Genomic DNA, 18886 nt, shown 5'->3' with positions numbered 1-18886 from the left:
TTCCTTTGAACTCTGATCTATGAATGTGCTTCCATTTCTCTTCCTGTTACCATAGATTGAATTATGTAACCTGTCTGGATTTGTTTTTCTGGGCAGTTACTATCTAGATGGTTTTGAGTGTGGTTCTTCCTTCCCCTCCTGTGTACCCAACATCTGCTTACTTTGTATCTAAGTGTTCTGCCCCTGCTGTGTTATTCTGACCTCTGTTGTTTGGTCCGTCCTAGCTTTAGATAGGAATTCTGGCCATTCCATTTTTGAGGGAGAGTGCATGTAAAGCAAGGCATCAGGGACTGGGATTTTTTAATGTGTAGGCCATACAATTTAGTAAGCATTTAAATATCCAGTAATCTTCTGATAATAGTTTCTTTTTTAAATTATTTCTTCCCCTTTCTGGTTTCTGTGCTGACCTGTTTTGTGTTGCAGATCACCTGAATTTATCTCGAGGCAATTATGTGCAGAGTCTGATTAATAGATGAGAACTTTTATTTTATAGTGAGCTACTGCATATTTACAGCAGTGCAGCTTGCTTGTCAAAAACCTTTGGTGTCTGCTGCAGATGGCTGCATAGTCTTAAGGAGTGGCTTCCTGGATGCATTGTACATGAAGTGCCAAACACTGAGAGCAGTTTTGTTCTGGAATGCCAAAATACATTAAATCCATTCAGGAAGCAACATATGTCAAATGAATAAAAATACCATATTTATGTGAAACAGAATGTGGTAATTATGTTTTTCAAACCTATTTTATTTCCTCAGTTAAGGGCTTAAAAAGGGCTTTTTGTATTGAGGATGGTATTAAATACCAATTGCTGACTTACACTGTTAGCGTTTTCACTATTGTTTGTTTCCCCATCCCTTATTTTTTTCTTGGTTTTACATATTCCATAGATGGAAGTTAGAACCAGGAGTTTATCAATAAGAATGAAGAAATAGGAAAATTATAATTATGTTTTCCTCCTTGGATATCTAAGCCTGTGCACAGTATGCAGGTTTTTGGTGGATGATTTGGTGGTTTTGGTTAATTGGAGGTTTTTTGGGGTTTTTTTTTGTTTGTTTTGTTTTCTTGGTTGTTTTTGAAGGTTAATAGTGTATGTGTTTCTTTACAGTATTGAGAGAAATATGTAATTGCTTGATACTGCAGGTAGAAAACCATGGTTGATAAAAACAAGCATTGAAGGCTTTTTCTTCTGTTCAGTGTCTGATTTCAAAAAGTTCTCAAGACAAGGAGTAAGAACATTTGCAACAAAGAGCTCCAGATATTGGAGGGTTTTATTATTAAAAAGGCAGAAGCCCAAGGCCTTGTGTTTTTTTGCTTGTTATTCCATGTTGGCAAAGTAAGTGGTATTCACTTTAATTTCTCCTAGTTAGAAGGCAAAGATATTAAAGAGTCCATAGACAGAAAAATACATGTATCTCTGAAAGCTGTCATTTCATCTGATTAGTTTCTAACTAATATATTGCATAATTTTTGCTAATCTGAAATAATTTAAAATATAATTTAAATTAAAATAATAAAATAAATAAATAAAATAAAAATAATATAAAGCCTAAAAAATAATTTATTAAAATAAATAAAATTGTAAAAAATAATTTAAGCCAGAGGAACAAAGTATGTTTCTTTTTAAAGCAATTTTGCTTGTTCTTTCTGAATGTCATTTTTCTCTTGTTTTTTCTTTCTGTTCAGTCCCTGTGATTAGAAATGGAGTTAAAGATTAACTTCAGTAAATTAACTTACATAACATCCTAATTGCTGTTCAGTCTTGTGTAAGAAATGAGTGGTTCTTAGAAGAGAGGGCAAATATTTTATTTCCATAGCTGTGGAATGCATGGATTTATTTAAAACACGCATTTAATAATAAAGTAGCTTCATGTGAAGCAGAATCTGTAGCAGAGGCCATAAATGCTATAATTTTTGTAGCTTTTGGGGTGATTGTGAGAGATTAGTTGTAAAGCAGGTCTGGAAACTTGATGCATTCCTGTCTCTTGAATTGAAAAAGGAGGTGCTGCTGTGTTTGTTTTCTGGTTGAAATTCCACTCCCTGAGATTTTTGGCTGTCCCATGATAATGGTATCACCATTTAAAGATTTGCTTGTCTGCTAAGAGGTGAGACAATCCTGGAGCTGCCTGTTTGTATCTTGGTCAGCTCAGGGTTATTGTTTACTTTTGTACTTATTCTGGCAGTCCAGCTGCCTTCCCTGATTGTGATGTGTGTTAGTTTGATTGGTCTCAGCCTTCTTTGGGATAGTTATAAGAAAATCGATAGACATATATTTAGTATACATGAGCTTTCTTCTTCCTCAGCCTTTCTTCTTCTTTGAAGTGTGGCATTTATCTTCATTCTAGTCACCAAATTTTGTGTTTCATGAAGTAGTGGTCCTGCTAGCCACAGAGAGGCCTGACTTGTTCAAGCACAGTTAATTCCAGTGTTTCTGCTCATCTCCCAGTTATCAATGGCTGCAGGAGTGGTCTATAGCTATTGAATTGTAGGAAGTACCAGAAGTAGTAACACAAAGAAATGTTATCTCAGGTCTATGTTTTCCTTTAGTTCTTTAGTGTACCTGAAATGTATTTCAGGCGTATAGGCAGTTATCTGTGGGTGTCCCTCTCCTCCCTGCACCTTAGACCTATCTGTTAATGCTATTGAGTCTGGCCTGGTTTGCTGACATTTTTGTTGTGAAATTCCAAGTTAAATCTTGCTTGCACTTTAGCCCTTGTCATCATGAGTAGCAGGAATTTATTTTCAAACAGACTTCGAAATTAGTTCACATACCTGTGTTCAAGTTGGACTTGCTACTATCATAGTGTTAATGCAGTTGTTCAGAAAACATAAGCTTGATACAAAATTTGGGTTTCAGCTTTTGGAACATGTAAATGTTGCAGATTGCAGTGTACTTACAAGAGTTATAATGTATTTTCTTTTCTTACTCTTTAACCAACTGCAACTGCCATCAAAGCACTTTCATAGACAAATAATGGTATGGAATCTACAGGGTTTTTTTTCCCTTCTTTGCATTTATTCCAAATTTTTTTCCAAGATTTTTCTGTACTGTTGCTTGTTTTATATTTGTTTTATACCTGTTTTATACTTCTCCATTAAAGAGTTGTTTCATCATTGGTTGTTTTGTTTATTTTTAAGGTACTTTGTAACTTAATTTTACTCTGATTCAATTAACCACAATGTATAACTGTTGTGACTTTTAAAAGCATATTGATTGTTATGCTTTGTTTCATTCTTTCTCCTTTGTGTCTTTTAACACCTTGGTAATGTTGATTTGAGAGCAAACTAGCAGACAGCATCATGGAAGAATTATTTTTAATATAAAAAAAACTGTTTTGAATTCTTCTTATCAAGATTTACTGATAACTGTTTTTGAGGTGCATGGTGTGGGTGTTTCTAAGTTAATCATTTAGTAGTAGGGGCTGTAGAAGAGGAATTTAGATGAGAAATGTGGGTGCAGTAGAGACTGGTTGAATGCATACCAGCTACTATACTTGCTTTACACCCAAACATCTGAAGGTTAATAGAAGATGTGTTATTTCATGGGCTTGATTTAGGACAAATCACCTTTACTGTCAAGATTGGAAATAGGTTGCATACTGCTCTAAGTCATGGGCATCACAGATTATAAAGTGGCAGCTTTCTGATGCTCTTGGAAGCTTGAACTGCATTTTGTCTTGGCTATGTTTTGTCTTCACTACATTTTAAGAACAATGGGACACATGAAAGATACATCTAGATCAGTGGCACTGTTGTGTATATAAATACAGATTTTTATAAATCTATTCAGTGTATCTATTTATGGTTTGAATTACAGGTTGATATTAATTGAATGTTTTTCTAAACGTTTTTGTAACCTTAATATTAGGGCAAAGTGAACAACTGGAGACTCTGTGAATAGTGCTTCTTTACAAAGCAACTGCCTGTACTGGTCACTTCGGAATTTATAAAGGTTTTTTTCTTTGGTTAAAAGAAAGTAAATGTATGTAAATTTCGTATGTATCATGTTGGGGTTGATGGTCTGTATACTTTTGTGTGCTTTATTCTCATTCCCTCAAGTCTCTTAAAAATTTAAAACATTAGGTAGGCAGGTAATAGACTTTCTGGTGCAAAAACATGCACAGCACTTGCTGAGCAACAGTGTCTTGAAGTTCAGACCACATCCTGTGAATATTTCTTTCAGTTTTGTAGTGTAAAACCGGCTGGTACAGTCAGTGTCTGGACCAAACTGGTCACTTGATTCACTGAGCATCCTTGCTTCTTCTTGGCTGCTTGTAGATATTTATCATGTTTAATTTTTTTTTAATTTTTATAATTCCTCTCTCCTGCCCCTCCCCGCCCCCCCCCCGAACTATGAATCCAAGGCGGATTTAATTGTAAACGTGACACACGTTAATGAATTTTGCCAACCTGTGCTATTGTGACTATTAAAATATGCTTGTATAAGTTTTTTGATACATCTTTTTTGTACTAAAAGAAAAATACCAGTAATAATGAAGTTCTCACCTTTGCTATCTAAAGGAGATATAATTTGTAAAGCCGGTGGCTAAATGTCTGGTCTTTTATTCTGCTGCATCTGCTCTGTGCACTTCCTCTTTGCTTCCGGTGTAGTTCTTTTCTTCAGAAAGAAGACAAGGTATTGAAAGGGAAGACACAGTATTGAAGGTGGAGACATGGTACTGATGGTCAGTGAGTTGTTGAGCAAATGGATCTAAATGAAAAAAAATTCTCTCCAATGCCTTGCAGGTTTAGGCTTTTTGTATCAGTTATTGATTGGACTTGCAGTGTGATTATGCAAACTCTAGCTGTAATAAAAGGCAGGTGTGAGGGAAAAGCAGGGATTACTCTTGCTTCAGCAAGCTCTAGTTTGAACTTTGCATGATGGAGATTGATTTGCCTGTTGAGTTCCAGTTGTTGGTTTGGAATAGTCTTCCACTTACCCACCATAAATGTAAATGTCACTATTCATCATCAGGGATTTGATCCTTGATAATATATACATAAAAGTCAAAAGTCCAGGTAAGAACTGGGATACTTATCCAGTTACATCTCCTTTTTGGCAGATTTATAGTCTACCACCTCCCATTTCCTATTTTTTCTTGCCATAGGGAGATTGACTTATAGACTTGAGACAGTAGGCTGGGAATTTGATGTTTCTCTGTAAAATGGTTTTTAGTTGCTGCAGGAGTGGGAAATAACTAACTATGGAAAAGGAGAGGAAATGGTGAAGATCTTTTCTCCTGAAAGCTGTGTTTCAGAGCACTTGCTTTTGAGACGTATATCTAGCCTCTTTAGCTAGATGGGATTTCTGGTGGCATTTTGTTTTTCATTATCTAGAGGGATCTCTTGATCGAAATGTGTAGGTCAACAGTATATGAATGTGGCATGCTATTCCTTCAGATTAGACTTCACGGCTAGTGTGAGTGGAGAACTGACAGGTGATGGGCAGTTCGTATGATTAGTAAACAAGTTATATGTTACATATTATTACAAAATGATGGACTTAGAAATGTCTGTCACTTAGAGTGTGCAATGCCTTTACAGTATTTTACTTTTTCAATTTCAGATAGGCAGGGTAGAATCACCTTTATTCATGGAGGGATTGAAATTAAGGGGGCAGAGGATGGGAGAGGATGGGAGAATAGAGGACATTTTGCTTCATTGTTCTCAAATATTCTAGGAAGATTGCCAGCTGGGTGTGGAGGTACTGTGGATTTGCAGTGAGGAGCCTTGTATAGTGGCCTCATTTGACTCTACTGCACTCATGAAATGCAGTACACTTCTGATCTTCCTGTTTCCAGAAGGGGCAAGCCTCTATATTAGAGAGGAGGTTGCACTCATGGGCATGAAGTGAATAGAAACAGCTGCTGTTACCTGCTTTTCAAGACTGATACTGTGCTTATCTCTGCTTCTCTGGAGAGACTAGAGTGCAGTGATCTATTAAAGCATTAGTGAGTTTAAAATGCATTTCTTGTTATCTGAGTTTAAATTGCTCCCTCCAATGCACTTAGAAGCATCTCATGACAAACCTTAAAACTGAGTTGAGGACTTTCTTCTTCTACAGGCAAACCAGTGTTCGTAGCAATTACTTCTGATAGCTTAGCTGTACATTGCCTGGTTACTGGAATACTAAGGTGTCATACATCCTTAAGCAGTTAAGCTGTTTCTCATTACAGCAGATGTCTATTTGTATGTCCTGCTTTTTAGTCTGTGAAATGACACCTTATCTTCTGGCTGATTGAGAAGTATTTGATGTAGTATTTCAGGGGAAATAGTGTTTGCTGTAAGATAATTCGTTTTCCTGGGGTTCAAAGATAGAAAAAAACTTAGAATAGATTATGTCCCAGATTTTCTTGAACATTATATTTGGGATGATAGCTTATGTACTAGGCTTTTTCTTTCAAATTATGTAGTACAAGGATTAAGCTATGTTGGATTTGGAGATACTGAATTCTTCATGAAGGTAGTTTCTAAACGATGATCTGCATACTTGAGAGTGAGTAGCTAGTATAAGGATACTAATTTCTCTGGGGCTGGAATTTTGAAAATGTGATGCAAAGGCTGGTTGTTTCTTTTCCCTCCCTAACCCCCAGATTGAAAATATACTAGGATTTTTTTATTAGATGCATTCATAGTCTAGTTAGTTATTAAGATACTGAAGTGCCTATTGACTTTACAAATGAACACAGAAAAAGTTGCATGTTTTTTTGTGTTTCCTTCATTTGTTATTTCATTTTTGAGAGTCTATCTGTAAAAAGAATCTAGAGTGTGGTAAATTGAAATTGATTCTGAACCTGAGGACAAGTGTTTTTTTCTTTTTTTTTGTACAGTTTTGTGTTTGCATTAATCCCTCCCCCTCTAAGTGAATGGGTGACTGAAATATTATCAACTGCATTCACTTTTACTGTTTGTAGAGTTGCCTTTCTCCTGCATTTTTTCCACTTAAAACCAAAGATTTTTTTTCTTTTTTTGATGCTGCAGTTTTAGGATTTTGGGAGTCAGATTTTGAGGGACTGGCGTGTAGTTTCAGTGCATCTGGCATGTGTTAAAATGCTGGGCAGAAAAGGTCTGTGAAAGGTAACTATGTATTTTTACATTTGTTCTGCTGTGTGGTTAGAATAGAAGTTGAACACTGCTTCTTAGGTGTATGTGCCTGTATTTATATCTCTGTATCTTGAAATAAGGTGGGGGGGATATTTAAAGATCTAGAAAAATTATTTGTTCTCTCTCTGCTGAGATCATGCATTTTCTGGTATCAGTCCTGGCACTTGAATATGAACTGTGAGTCTTGGATGCTGGAGCAATAGCCAGTAGTGAAGCTGAGCTTAGTGAGGTTACTATGTACTGCTGGAGTGGGTTTCCTTCTACCCTTCCCCTGGAGTCATTAAACCAGAGAAGAATTTAGGATCCAATACAGAATTTAAGTGTTAAGATTTCATACAAATCAGTCAGCTACTCAACATCAAGTACTTAAGCTCACAAAGTATCTGCAAGTTGATGCCCTCTCCTGCCAATCACCTAGCTTCCAATAACCATATTATCTTTTAACACTTTTAATGATTGTAGTCAAGTGTGTTTAAGCACTTACAAACAAAAACAAACAAAAGTTGGTTTTTTTTTAAGTGGAATACATATCAAAACAACTTCTTGTAATATAGGCAAACTCATTTTTATATGTTATCTGTAATTATATGCATCCTCTGTTTGTTCAGCTTAATGGAAAAAAATATACAAATTATATACTTGATTGCAGAAAGCAGTTCATGCCCAACTGCATTAATATGTTTGCTAAAGTATTGATTTTGTATGTGCACTGCTAGTAGTTATGCTCATATATTCTATTTTTCTTATTTGGCACTTTGGATTCAGCTAAACTTAAAAAAATTGCTTAAAAAAATTTTAAATAGCATTTTTAATTTTTTCATGGCAGATGAAGAAAATGGAGGGGAAGAATCCTGAGGTACTAAATTATATTTTTTCCTGTTCATTGTGAAAGCAAAATGTTACATTTTATGCATAGATATACTGATGCAGTTGCACTGACTTAATAAGTATCTCAACTAACCTTTTTTACAATATTAAAACTCAATTAGTAGAATATTTCTAAATTAATTTTACTGCTTGTTTTTTCCATTACTCACTGCTAGCATTAGTTGTTCTTATATTGCTAAGATAGTGGTGTAACAATGTTTCCTGGCTCTGAGTGGAAGTGAAAGTAGTGTCCTTTGTGGTGTTCCATCTGGCACCTTTTTTCAGTAGGCTTAGCCAAAGTTACATGTATTCTTGGTTTATAATGTAATATTACAAGTCATTTTAGCATAGACTCTGGGATACATTCTTCAAACTGTGAAGTACCTGATAGCAGTACTAACCACATCTGATTTTTCACAGCACTTTAACAAAATTTCCTATAGATAAGCAGACCTTGATCATTCATGTCATGTTGGAAAATGGAATAACAGTAACAGTGAACTAGATACAGTAAAATGGAAAAAAAATGTTCTGTTTTTCTGTTTTTTAAGTTTTGGGGTTTTTTTTGAAATGCAGCATTCTTTTCACAAGTGTGATAGTAGAGTAAAATTCAAGCTGATTCTCCTAATCATCTTTGCAGCCACAAAAGCTCCAACATACTGTCTGGAAAGGATGATTTACGTATTCAACAGCTCAAATCTGGCTAGTTCTGGAAGTCCTGGTTGTTCATAACTGTTCTGAAATGGGTTTGTAACTCAAGTGTAATATGGGTCCTTTTTTTTTGTACAGTGACCTGCCCGCCAGGGGTTCGAGTTGGATTTACTTGTTGGTATTAATTAGGTAGTGTGTTTTAATTCAAAATTACAAGTCTCTAATAATGAAAAAGCCAGAAGTAGACCGTAGCCTTAGTTCTACTTTTTAAGTTACCCTGTTGTGGGGAAAATTTGCGTTAGGAGAAGTGTCAAAGGTCTTTCTTCTAGTGATGTGTAAAATTCTTATTTTCTTACTCCTCCTCAGCTGTTAACTTTTGGAGTCTACTTCACCACCAAGTACTTGTATCATAGATGTCAGGTAGTTACAAACTTGAATAGCTAATGTGGAAGCAACAGCATATTCAACAGTCCATTCTTTATCTATAAAGATGCCACTTATGTCTCAAACTGAACTGCATCTTCTCTGGAAGATCACAAGACAAAAGAGAGGAAGGTTAGTCAGCTCTCCTTAGTTAAGAGCTAAGAAAGCTATTCAGGCTTTATGTCATAGACCATCAGTTTCTAAACAGGGTGTGTATGAAGAGAGTTGCTGGCTAGATATAAATTTGTTTTAATGTGGTACTTATGTTAGTACTTGGCTGTAGGTGGGAAAGCAGTAGGAAAATTTTAGAAGGAAGGTTCCAGAGCCACCACTTCAAGGGACAACAGCCCAATTTTTTTTGTTCCTAGGAAAGTAGCAGTGCATTCATTAACCATGGCGTTTTTCAGAGTCTCTAGTTGGAGTGGCCATGGCACCTTGGGGAGCTGATAACAGCAATGTTTTGGAAAAGGTAGCTCTATTACTGTGGATGCTTTAGGGTTTGTTAAATCTCACAGTGTTCTGGCAGTGGCAGAAACACTTTTATTTTCTTGACAATTCTGTTGCCGTTGTTTGTCTTGGAAACTTTAGGAATCTTGAAACTCCAGGAATCATGAAATTCCGTTTTGTGACTGTCTATTAAGAACTAAGCAGGATCTGATCTCCTGAAGAATAGCTTGTTTCAGGAAAGGTTCCATTTATCAATGTACAAATCTAGATTGATTATACCATTTTTGGGTGGGGTGTATTAGCTGTTGTAAAAACAGATAAGAAACTATTATTCTGGTTTTCGGCACTGTATTTGAACTGGCTTCAACAAATGTCACCAAGATGAGGCCATGGGCATGTTCCACATGCATCTTAGATGTACTGCATTATTCTGGCCTACTAGCCAGGACCAGATATTAAAACTTTGTATTCTCAGCATACAGAGTGTATGGCAATACTCCACAAAAGCTCACCAGGCAGAGTAAGCTTCTGAGAAATAGATCCAACTACTTGTAAGCAACTGTCTCCACTCTTGCCAATAGCTGTGGCTGCAGACCTTGAGTAAGACCTCATGTTAAGCTAAATGAAAGGCAGCTGGCAGCTCCAGTTAAAATGATTGAAGGTTTTTTTAAACACTCATCTGTCGCAGTGAGTTTTATTTCCCCATGAGGGCTGTGGGAACATTCACGTCTGTGTGGGTGGTATAGATTCTCTTTCAGAGAACACGCTTGAGATTCACCAGAACTTTAAAGAGTGCTTTGAAGAGGAAGCTGTTCAGTCCAGGTCGAGCACAAAACTTCTTGTTGGTTTTGGTTACATTTTGTTAATCTGATAATTGACTCCATTCATATAAATAACGGAGCTGTTCTGAGCTCTAGCTTGCTAGTAGTGTATATGTTTTAGTTTTGGCTGCTGTAGGAGGAGATCATAATCAGTTCTGTTTTCTGTATTTTGACAAATGCTTTTTCTGTTTGCATTACATTCAGATTTGACAAAGAACAAAAACGAATGTTGGTAGAATGGTGGTTGTTGTGGTAAGCTACATATTACTGCTTCTGTGTTGTCGGTGTTTGATTCTGGTGTAGAACAAAGTAAATGTGTGGATTTGAAGCTCTTAGTTTTGTGCAAGGCTGCTTACACCCATCATTTTGAAAACACTTCTTTTAATTCTCTTTCACAGATCCATGTGGATGGTTTAATAAACTGTTCGACGTCCTGGTGAATCTGTGGTCCCAGCTGAGAAACTGATTCAGGCTCCTATGGTGTAAATTGGCAGTGGTGGAGTGATTTGGGTAGGTGACTCTGCACATATGTTGAAGGAGATAAGGGAAAACAAATGTTTTGGCACACTTTTTGTTTCAGTTACACTTTTCAATGTGTGTTAAAATCTCCCACTCACACTTATAAGAATGACAAATTTTTAACTGCTGAATTTGTATTATGTTAGCTTGTAGGGATGATGCATAAGAAATGTGGATTGTATTTGCTTTCTCTTGAGGGGTGCTGAGGGTATTCACTGTATTGGCACTGTCTATTGCACTTGGGTCACAGAGCATGGTCTGTTTGTGTTTTAAAATTGGTATAGCTTTGTGTCAACACTTGTGCAGAGGCAACCTGACTTCCATTACTTCTGCTCTATTTTCCTGCATTATTTCCTTACTTTGAATTAATAACCCATTTTATGGTAATGTATTCAGGTTATTTTTGTGCAAAAAATAAAATGAATTTTAAACAAATATTTCTGCCCTGGATAAGCTAACTTAGATGCTATTTTTCTATCTAGAGAAAGGTTAGAGTGATTTGGGTTGGTTTTATTTTTGCTTTGGGGGAGTCATCTTTTTTTGTTGTTGTTGTATGCAAACAGTCTTGTGGTTCTGTATACTTGTTAGATTGTTAGTGGTATGTTTAGAATGGGCTAACACTGAAGGGTTTTTTTAAAAAATCTCATTATTTAATAACAGATGCATGTAGATGCTCAGGAAGGGGTCATAGAGGAACAGGGAAAAATAACTAGAATGATGTGGCCTTTTTTTTAATAATTTTTGTCCCTAATTGTAGTGCCACAGAAATCTTTAGTAGATTACAGTATATACTGGAGTAGGATAATATACTGTCTTAGTCCTAATAAGGACTGTTGAGAAAACACTTTTTTTTATTCTGCTCTCAGCATCTTTTGGTCTGATTCAAGAATGTATTTAGAATACACATATTTAGAAATTTGTGTAACTAGCCACAGAAAACGTTTGACTTTTGAGAGGGGAAATATTTTAATGGGAAAAATAATGTTTTAAGTACTTAATAATTGCAGAAATTATGGGCTTGGAAATAAAAAAGTCATGATACTTAAATTAGGAAAAATTGTCAAAAGACAGTACCAAGTGTAGGAACTTTTTCTTAAAAATGAGTTCACGGGGAAAGAGTGTGTTTTAATGAAAAAAATTACGTTTTGGGGAGCACATTCTTTTTTTGAGAGGGAAACTCTAAAATATATATATATATATATATATATATACTGAAAGTACTTGATATTTTGTGTGAAGCTTTCACATTATTGTTTCTGTACATCCTTGTTTACACAGCTTTTAAAAGTGCCATTTTTCTCTGTTAAACTTTAGAGAGTTCTTTCATAGTTCTCTGACTAGAGAGTGATATTCTGGAAAAAACTGTCACAAAAGAGAAAAAAAATTATCATTTGGATAGGCTGGGACTTCTAGTAAGCTGCTACTGTTCTGCTTACTGCCAAGCTAACCACAAAGTGGAGAATTCAGGCAGCAGTGTGCAGCTTGGATTTAGAGGAGGTTCTTCCTTTTTTTTATGCTATTAATATTGTTCGATAACATTGAATACATGTAAGATAATAGACACACATATTTCAATGTTGCTAATAATTTTATATTAAATTAGAACATTGTTTTAGAATCATAGCTTCATTGTGAATCTGCTTGTTTTTACTTGGAAACCCTTCAGTATTACTGGGGTAATTCAAATGGTATGCTTAAATCTAGAGCTTGTTTCTTGTTTTGCAGTGGTTTACTCTTAAGTCTAGTCCCTTTTTCACTCCTAATAGTTGATTCATTAGCAGACTTGATTAATGAATCTTTATTGGGGGAAGAAAATCTCTACCCACTATAAAGAACAGGATTGTGAAGCGAATTCTTTTTCATAAGCTTGTGGCTGCACATGTATCTTTAATATCTTAATTGTAAAGCATGTTGTGATAAAGTACTGTAGACAAAAGATCTAGTAAGTGTTCCTCATGTTTTGTGATCATCTTGGATAGGGGCTTTTTAGTGCCAATTTAGTGTGTGTTCTCCAGCTTCTCAAAAGTTTTGTAATGAGTAGATTTCTGGATAAGTCACTGTGATATGTCAAGCTGCTAAATTCACATTTTGACAGAGCACAATGTTAAATGCTTAGATCCAATGTGAAGGTAATGTATCAACATGTATTTACAGTTGCTGAAATACAACATGGAAATAGAGACCATAAGCAAGTTTTTACTTGTGAATAGCCAAAGTACATGAAAGAAACATGAGACTAAAAGTTTTCGGGTTTTTTTTTTAAACTTTTTGTAATCCATGCACTGCCTGATGCATGAATTTGACAAGACCGAAATCTTCACTCTTACAGAGTATAACAGCTTCTTTTGCAATGTATTTGGAGTGTATTTAGTCTTCTGAAAATGCTTTATTTAAAGATGCAATTCTGTAGCTGTGTAATTACAGCTAGTTAAGAAAATTACTATTTCATTGTCTTGCTATCAAGATTTTCACCTGAATAAAGAAAACTACATTGACTGAAAAGGATCCCCTGTATCCCATCCCTTCACTATTTTTATGATTTCTTTATTTTGGACATGTTCCAAGATTGTTACATAAGCTCTGGTTTGCATATTTTATCTATGAGCCCTCTTGACTTGCTGATTCATTTCTCCTTGTAGCAATAAATGCTGCCTGAAATCTCCCTCTTCCTAGTTATATTTGACAAGTTCTGGCGTGAAGTGCCTGCTCAAACATATCTCAGGTGTTTCAGCTGTGAATGTTAAACTAGTCAGCATGAGATGTATTTTATCTTGGCAATGCACTTGGGGAACTCATTGTTCTGTGAGCCTGGTGTTCCCTGTAGTGCAGGAGAGGTTATGGACAAGCTGTCTCAATAACTGAAATAATTCTCACTCATAGGTACTTCTGTTAACATATTCTAGACTGCTTTGTTAAATGTGTTTTTTGTTTAAGGACAAATGAAGAATGGTAGTTAGTTTGTCCCTTAAAATGTGTGCACTGCTAAGAGAGTCTAAACAAGATTAAGTTATCACACAGTTGACTGGTGTGATAAGCTTGCTGGCTGTCACATGGCCAGAACTGGGTATTGTGAGGAAAACATCCTGGTCTCTGTAGAGGCAAATTTAATTCTATGCAAAGGCTAGATGTTGGGATACTCATGCTTGCATTACATAAGCAATTATTGAATCTTGTTTGTCAATTTAGTAATTAGCAGATAAAAAACTTCTTAAGCAGCGTTATAAATGTGTGGTGGTGGTGGTGTCAGAGAGGAAGTGTGCAGAGAATTCTTCTAAAGTATTTAAATAGCATGGCACATTCTGGCTTCCTCTTCCCTCTCTCCTCTTCTTTCCCATCTACGTTGTTCCGTGGAGATAGAATCAAGTACTAGCTAGTGTGGGCGAGTAAACTTGCTTTTGACAGTTTTTGAATGCTAGCGCCTGTTTCTTCAGTTAAGATACTGCTTCCGTGTCTGTCACAGACATCTCTGACAATTTCCTCCTTTCCTCTTGTTTCTTGTTTCCCCCCTAACCCCAGGATATTTTTTTCTTAATGATCCAGTTGTATACATTATAATATTAAAGTATATTTTCCTCCTTTTGGGAAGAAATGATGGTGAGACAGAAATGCCTGAAAGAATGGTTTACTTTCAGTAGGCAGCTGTGGGTAGTGGTGATGGATGTGCCATAGTTTGTTTTTCTGCCAAAACACTTTTCTTTATATGAAGATTTCTAAGAGTTTACAAATTTAATTGCACAAGCTTATATAAAAAGTACGGTTTCCTTCCTGTATCATTCCTGTGTCAGGAGGATCATACAACAATGGTGTGGGGAGCTACAGATAGATGTCCACATCAGGATGAGGAATACTGGATTTTACTTAATAAGACCAGGTGAATTTGAAGCTAGCCTATCTGCATCAAGTCCAAGGAAGCCTTGTATGCAGAAAGCAAAAGGAATGAGTTGCTTTGATTTATAGGGGAGGAAGTGCTGTGTGTTTTGGAATGCTATAGTGCCATGATGATGTTATACTAGAGATTACACATCTGTGAAGACTTAGACATCCAAGATAGACCATCATTTTTGTATAAATGGACAAAAGGCATAGTGTTTCTGTAGGTCCAAGTAGTCTTCTTACACTTCTGTTGATAAGCAAAGGAAGACAAAGATTCTGTTAAGAGTGAGCTAGCTGACTGTGTAAGTGGTATAAAAGGAGTGGGGTTTTCCTGTTATGGAGCAGCAGCTTGATTTTAGGGTGAAAAGAGATGACAGATTTTCCTCAAAAAAAAAAAAAAAAGAGATTTGAAGCAAACATCAGTTACAGAGAAGAGGCAAGTCGAATATCTATTAAAACATGTGCAGAAGGAAAACCACCCAACTTCTTTCTAATACAAATGCAAGATACTGGAAATACTGCTTATGAAAGACAGATGAATAATTCTAAGAATGTTTATAAAGAAAAAAGTGTTGGGTACTCAGTTTAAAGGAGAAAAGAAAATGCTTGTGGTTGATCTGCGTAATGTCACTGACCCTTGGTCGAAAAAGTGATGTGTTTGATAGTTAAAATAGCTGCTTGCAATTTAGGAAGGGCAAAGTGAAGAAAAAGGACAATTCTATCTTTATGAAAACTGAAAAAAAACCCCACTTATCAATTGGTTTTCTCTGTGACCACAGCAGAAATAGCTTGCTATGGGCTATCAAATTGCAGTCACATACAGGATGACTAGCTCCCTAAGTACAGGAAACTTCATTTTTATGTGCAGGTGGTCTTGTACTACTAATACGAAAATGTTCATTAAAAAAGATGATGGATGCAGTATTTTTAGAAGTAATTATAAAAGGATTTGGAGTCATACCTATTATTGAAAGGAGACAAATAACCAGTAGTGTATTTAAAACCTCCTTGTTTTTGATAAAGTATAAATGACTGTGAATTGACTTTGATTGTACATAATAAATATGAAGTTTAATCAGCAGCATTTATTTGTTCCTTTTTATAAAGATCACTTGGAAGCCATTCAGTGAAATCATCTGTATAGAATTCCTTTTCTACTCAGTTTTAAAGGGAAATCAGTTAAAGGATGTTTTACTAGATGCTTAGAAAACAGTGAATCTAAAACAGGCTAATACAGTAGTGGGAAGTGTGCATCTGTTAATTAAATGAAGGGGAAAAAAGCTATAGCAATGGATTGTGGGTTAGAAACTGAAGACTTCAGAAAGTAAAGAATGAAGGGGATCTACCTAAGATGTGTAGGATGTTAATGTTAGGACCATTAAAGTGAGTGACAGTGAGATAAAATATAAATTTAACAGATATGTTTAATTTCCTTGGCAAAATAGGACACTAGTAATTGAGAAAGTTGAGAAGAATTTGATGATCAAACTGATTCCTTGGTAGGCTTATTCAACAGACAAATGGTTCACATTTTAAATTTTTTGATTGGTCAGAAAATTGATTGTAATCCTGTAATTAATTATGTTCATTCTGGCTTTATGGTAGAGGATTAATATCTTACCCAGAATATCATGTAAAACGATGTTTTATGCTGCCTTTCTCTACCCCTTGAACTAGTGTAAGTGAGAAAGGAGCACTGCTTATCTTTTGCATTCAACTGCTGCTGTTTGAGTATACAAAACTGCTTGATTTGACTCGTGACTAGATGGAGAAGCCTCTCTGGTCTTTTTTCCTAATACCAAGCCATGTAAAATTCAACCAAGAGAATGTTCTTACTCAGTTTAGATGTTTATGTGGTTTTTACTTCAGTCCTTCCTTACCTTTTGTGCTAAAATGCAGGCTTCAAGTAAAAAGTATTCCAGAGTAAATCTCTATTCACAGTTACAAATGTTGTAATTTATTTTGGAGCTGAAATACCTGCCTTCGAATCTAGAGGTAAAACTTTCTGAAAGTTTGGACCTTTTGTAGTAGGTCTGTTTCATGTAGGGCCATGAAAATGATTGGAGGGCTCAAATATCTCTTCCTATAAAGACAGGCTGAGAGAGTTGGAGTTCTTGAGCCAGGAAAAGAGAAGGCTCCAGAGAGACCTTACACCTTAGCACCTTTCAGTACCTGGAGGGAGCCTGCAAGAGAGATGGACGAGGACTCTTTGCAAGAGTGTGTAGTGACAGGACAAGGGGGGAAAGAGAGTAGATTTAAATTGGATATTAGAAAGAAATCTTTCACTGTGAGAATTGCAAGGCACTCTAAACAGGTTGCCCAGAGGAGCTGGGAATGCCCCATCTCAGACTAGATCAGGGTTTGAGCAACCTGATCTAATGGAAAGTGCCTTTGCCTGGGGCAAAATGGTTGAAACTAATGATCTTTAAGGTCCCTTCCTACACCAGCCATTCTATGATTCTGTAAAAACAGAAGGCAGTTTCTATAGCTGTAGTTGAGCCAATTGGAGCACAAGGGGAAAGAACTTAGCTTTTTTCGGATATCAAGGAAATAAATGGCTTGACTCCTGTCTCTCACTGTAGAATTGTGGGTTTCTTCTTCTCCCTGAATAAAAAAAAGTCAGGACTCAAGAATATTTATTTTCTTGGATTTTATGGTTTTTATTAAACTTAATTATGCCTACTATGATTTAGAGTATTAAAGAAACAGACTAGGCAGATATGTCTGCTTTAAATTTTCTTCTTAGAAAGCCTAAATGTTTGTATCAGCATAGCTGTTCTCTTTGGTTTTTATGCATGTATTTGTATAGGTGTAACGTAAGTAGTGCATTTTCATTCAGGATGGGTAAAATCAATTCTTTTCCAAAGCTTTATGATTACACTCTGTGTAACCTAAAGGAGTTTCAGTAAACAAACTGGAATTGCCTCTCATGATTCAACACAAGCCTAGGATAGACAACAGGTTGATTGTCCTTCAGAACAGGTGACTTAGCTCAGTAGAGGAGCACATTATGTGGGGGATGGTGATGGTAAACACTTTTCAGTTTCATGAGCAGTACTATTTGCACAACAGCGGCCTTGTAACTGTTAGGATTTTATTTTTAAGCATTGTTGTGAAGGCAAGAGACAAGGAAAATACATAGGAATACACAGTGAATTCATTTTATATATCTATGTGGGATTGCTATTGAGAGTTGCTCTGAAGAATTGATAAAGCTGAATAGATGGTGCTAGAAGCTAACCTTACTGACTGAGGAGTCTTCCTTTTGATTTTGACAAAATAGTTTGAAAAAGTAAGTGAAAATAAGCAGTTTATATCTTTAAAGGAAAAGAGGAAAAATAAGAGTACTTAAATCAGCAATACAATTAAGCAGTGACCTAGAAATTACTTTTGTAATAAGTTTGTGAGGTTAAGGTTTTGCCAGGTGTGTTTTGTTGAGCCATGTTGCAACAGTCATGTCCAGGGAGGTGCAGCCACTGGTGATTAACGTGGGAAATCAACTCGGGAATCCATTTATTGGAGCATCACCAACACAAGAATTAACCCAGCATAATCCAGAGATGGAGAACCCAGAACTAAGGCAGGGTGTGGGCCTTAAGGGGTAGAGAAAGGCTGGACTTTAGAGTCTGGGTCTAACAGGGACACAGCAAGGGAGAAGCCCCAGGAGCACAAACCAATAGGGGTACAGTAGGAGGGATTAATGCAGCAGAATACGACGAATTGCAGCACAAGAAAGGCTGAACACCTCGGGCTGACACCCCACGAGAGATCTGGGGGTGGAGCAACTCTTCCCGGATTTATAGGGCACATTCCCCTAAAGGGAGGGTGGGATCCAGTCTTCCCGGGGCTTCAAGCCACGCCTCTCACTTTAACCCTGTCTAAAAGCAAATCCCTGCCTCTTTGTGGGGCACTCCACAGTGTTTGGGGCTGGGGACAGGTGTGACTGCAGGGATTCAAAGGATGAAGAAACAAGGAGAGTTGTGGATCAGAATAATGGACAGAGTAGTGGTGATTTCCAGAAGTAAGCAAAGCATCTGATAAAAACTTTGCTGATGGTTGAGTTTATGTCCTGGTTTTATATGCACTGAATTTAAGTAGACGATCCCCAGCTGTGCTTATCATCTGGAAAATTCATGTGGGATGGAAGCAGGTCAGAGTCACTAGTATTAGAAATGCAGGGGAGA

At 36.4% G+C, this 18886-nt stretch overlaps 1 protein-coding gene across 13 annotated transcripts in view; it reads left to right on the top strand.

Annotated features, from left to right (window-relative positions):
* ERBIN (erbb2 interacting protein) overlaps window positions 1-18886 on the top strand; it is a 116320-nt gene that overhangs the window by 9378 nt on the left and 88056 nt on the right. For 10 of the 13 annotated variants that reach the window (XM_086867008.1, XM_086867012.1, XM_023943802.2 and 7 more), the window contains one exon: window positions 10709-10820. The exons of the other annotated variants lie outside the window; for them this stretch is intronic. The gene's annotated coding sequence lies outside the window, so the exon portion shown is untranslated. The remainder of the gene's footprint in view (window positions 1-10708; window positions 10821-18886) is intronic. 13 annotated transcript variants of the gene reach the window in all.

This window comes from Cyanistes caeruleus, chromosome Z, assembly GCF_971803275.1.
Source record: "Cyanistes caeruleus chromosome Z, bCyaCae1.hap1.1, whole genome shotgun sequence".
NCBI lineage: Eukaryota > Metazoa > Chordata > Aves > Passeriformes > Paridae > Cyanistes > Cyanistes caeruleus.
This window is presented reverse-complemented; position numbering and strand designations above follow the sequence as displayed.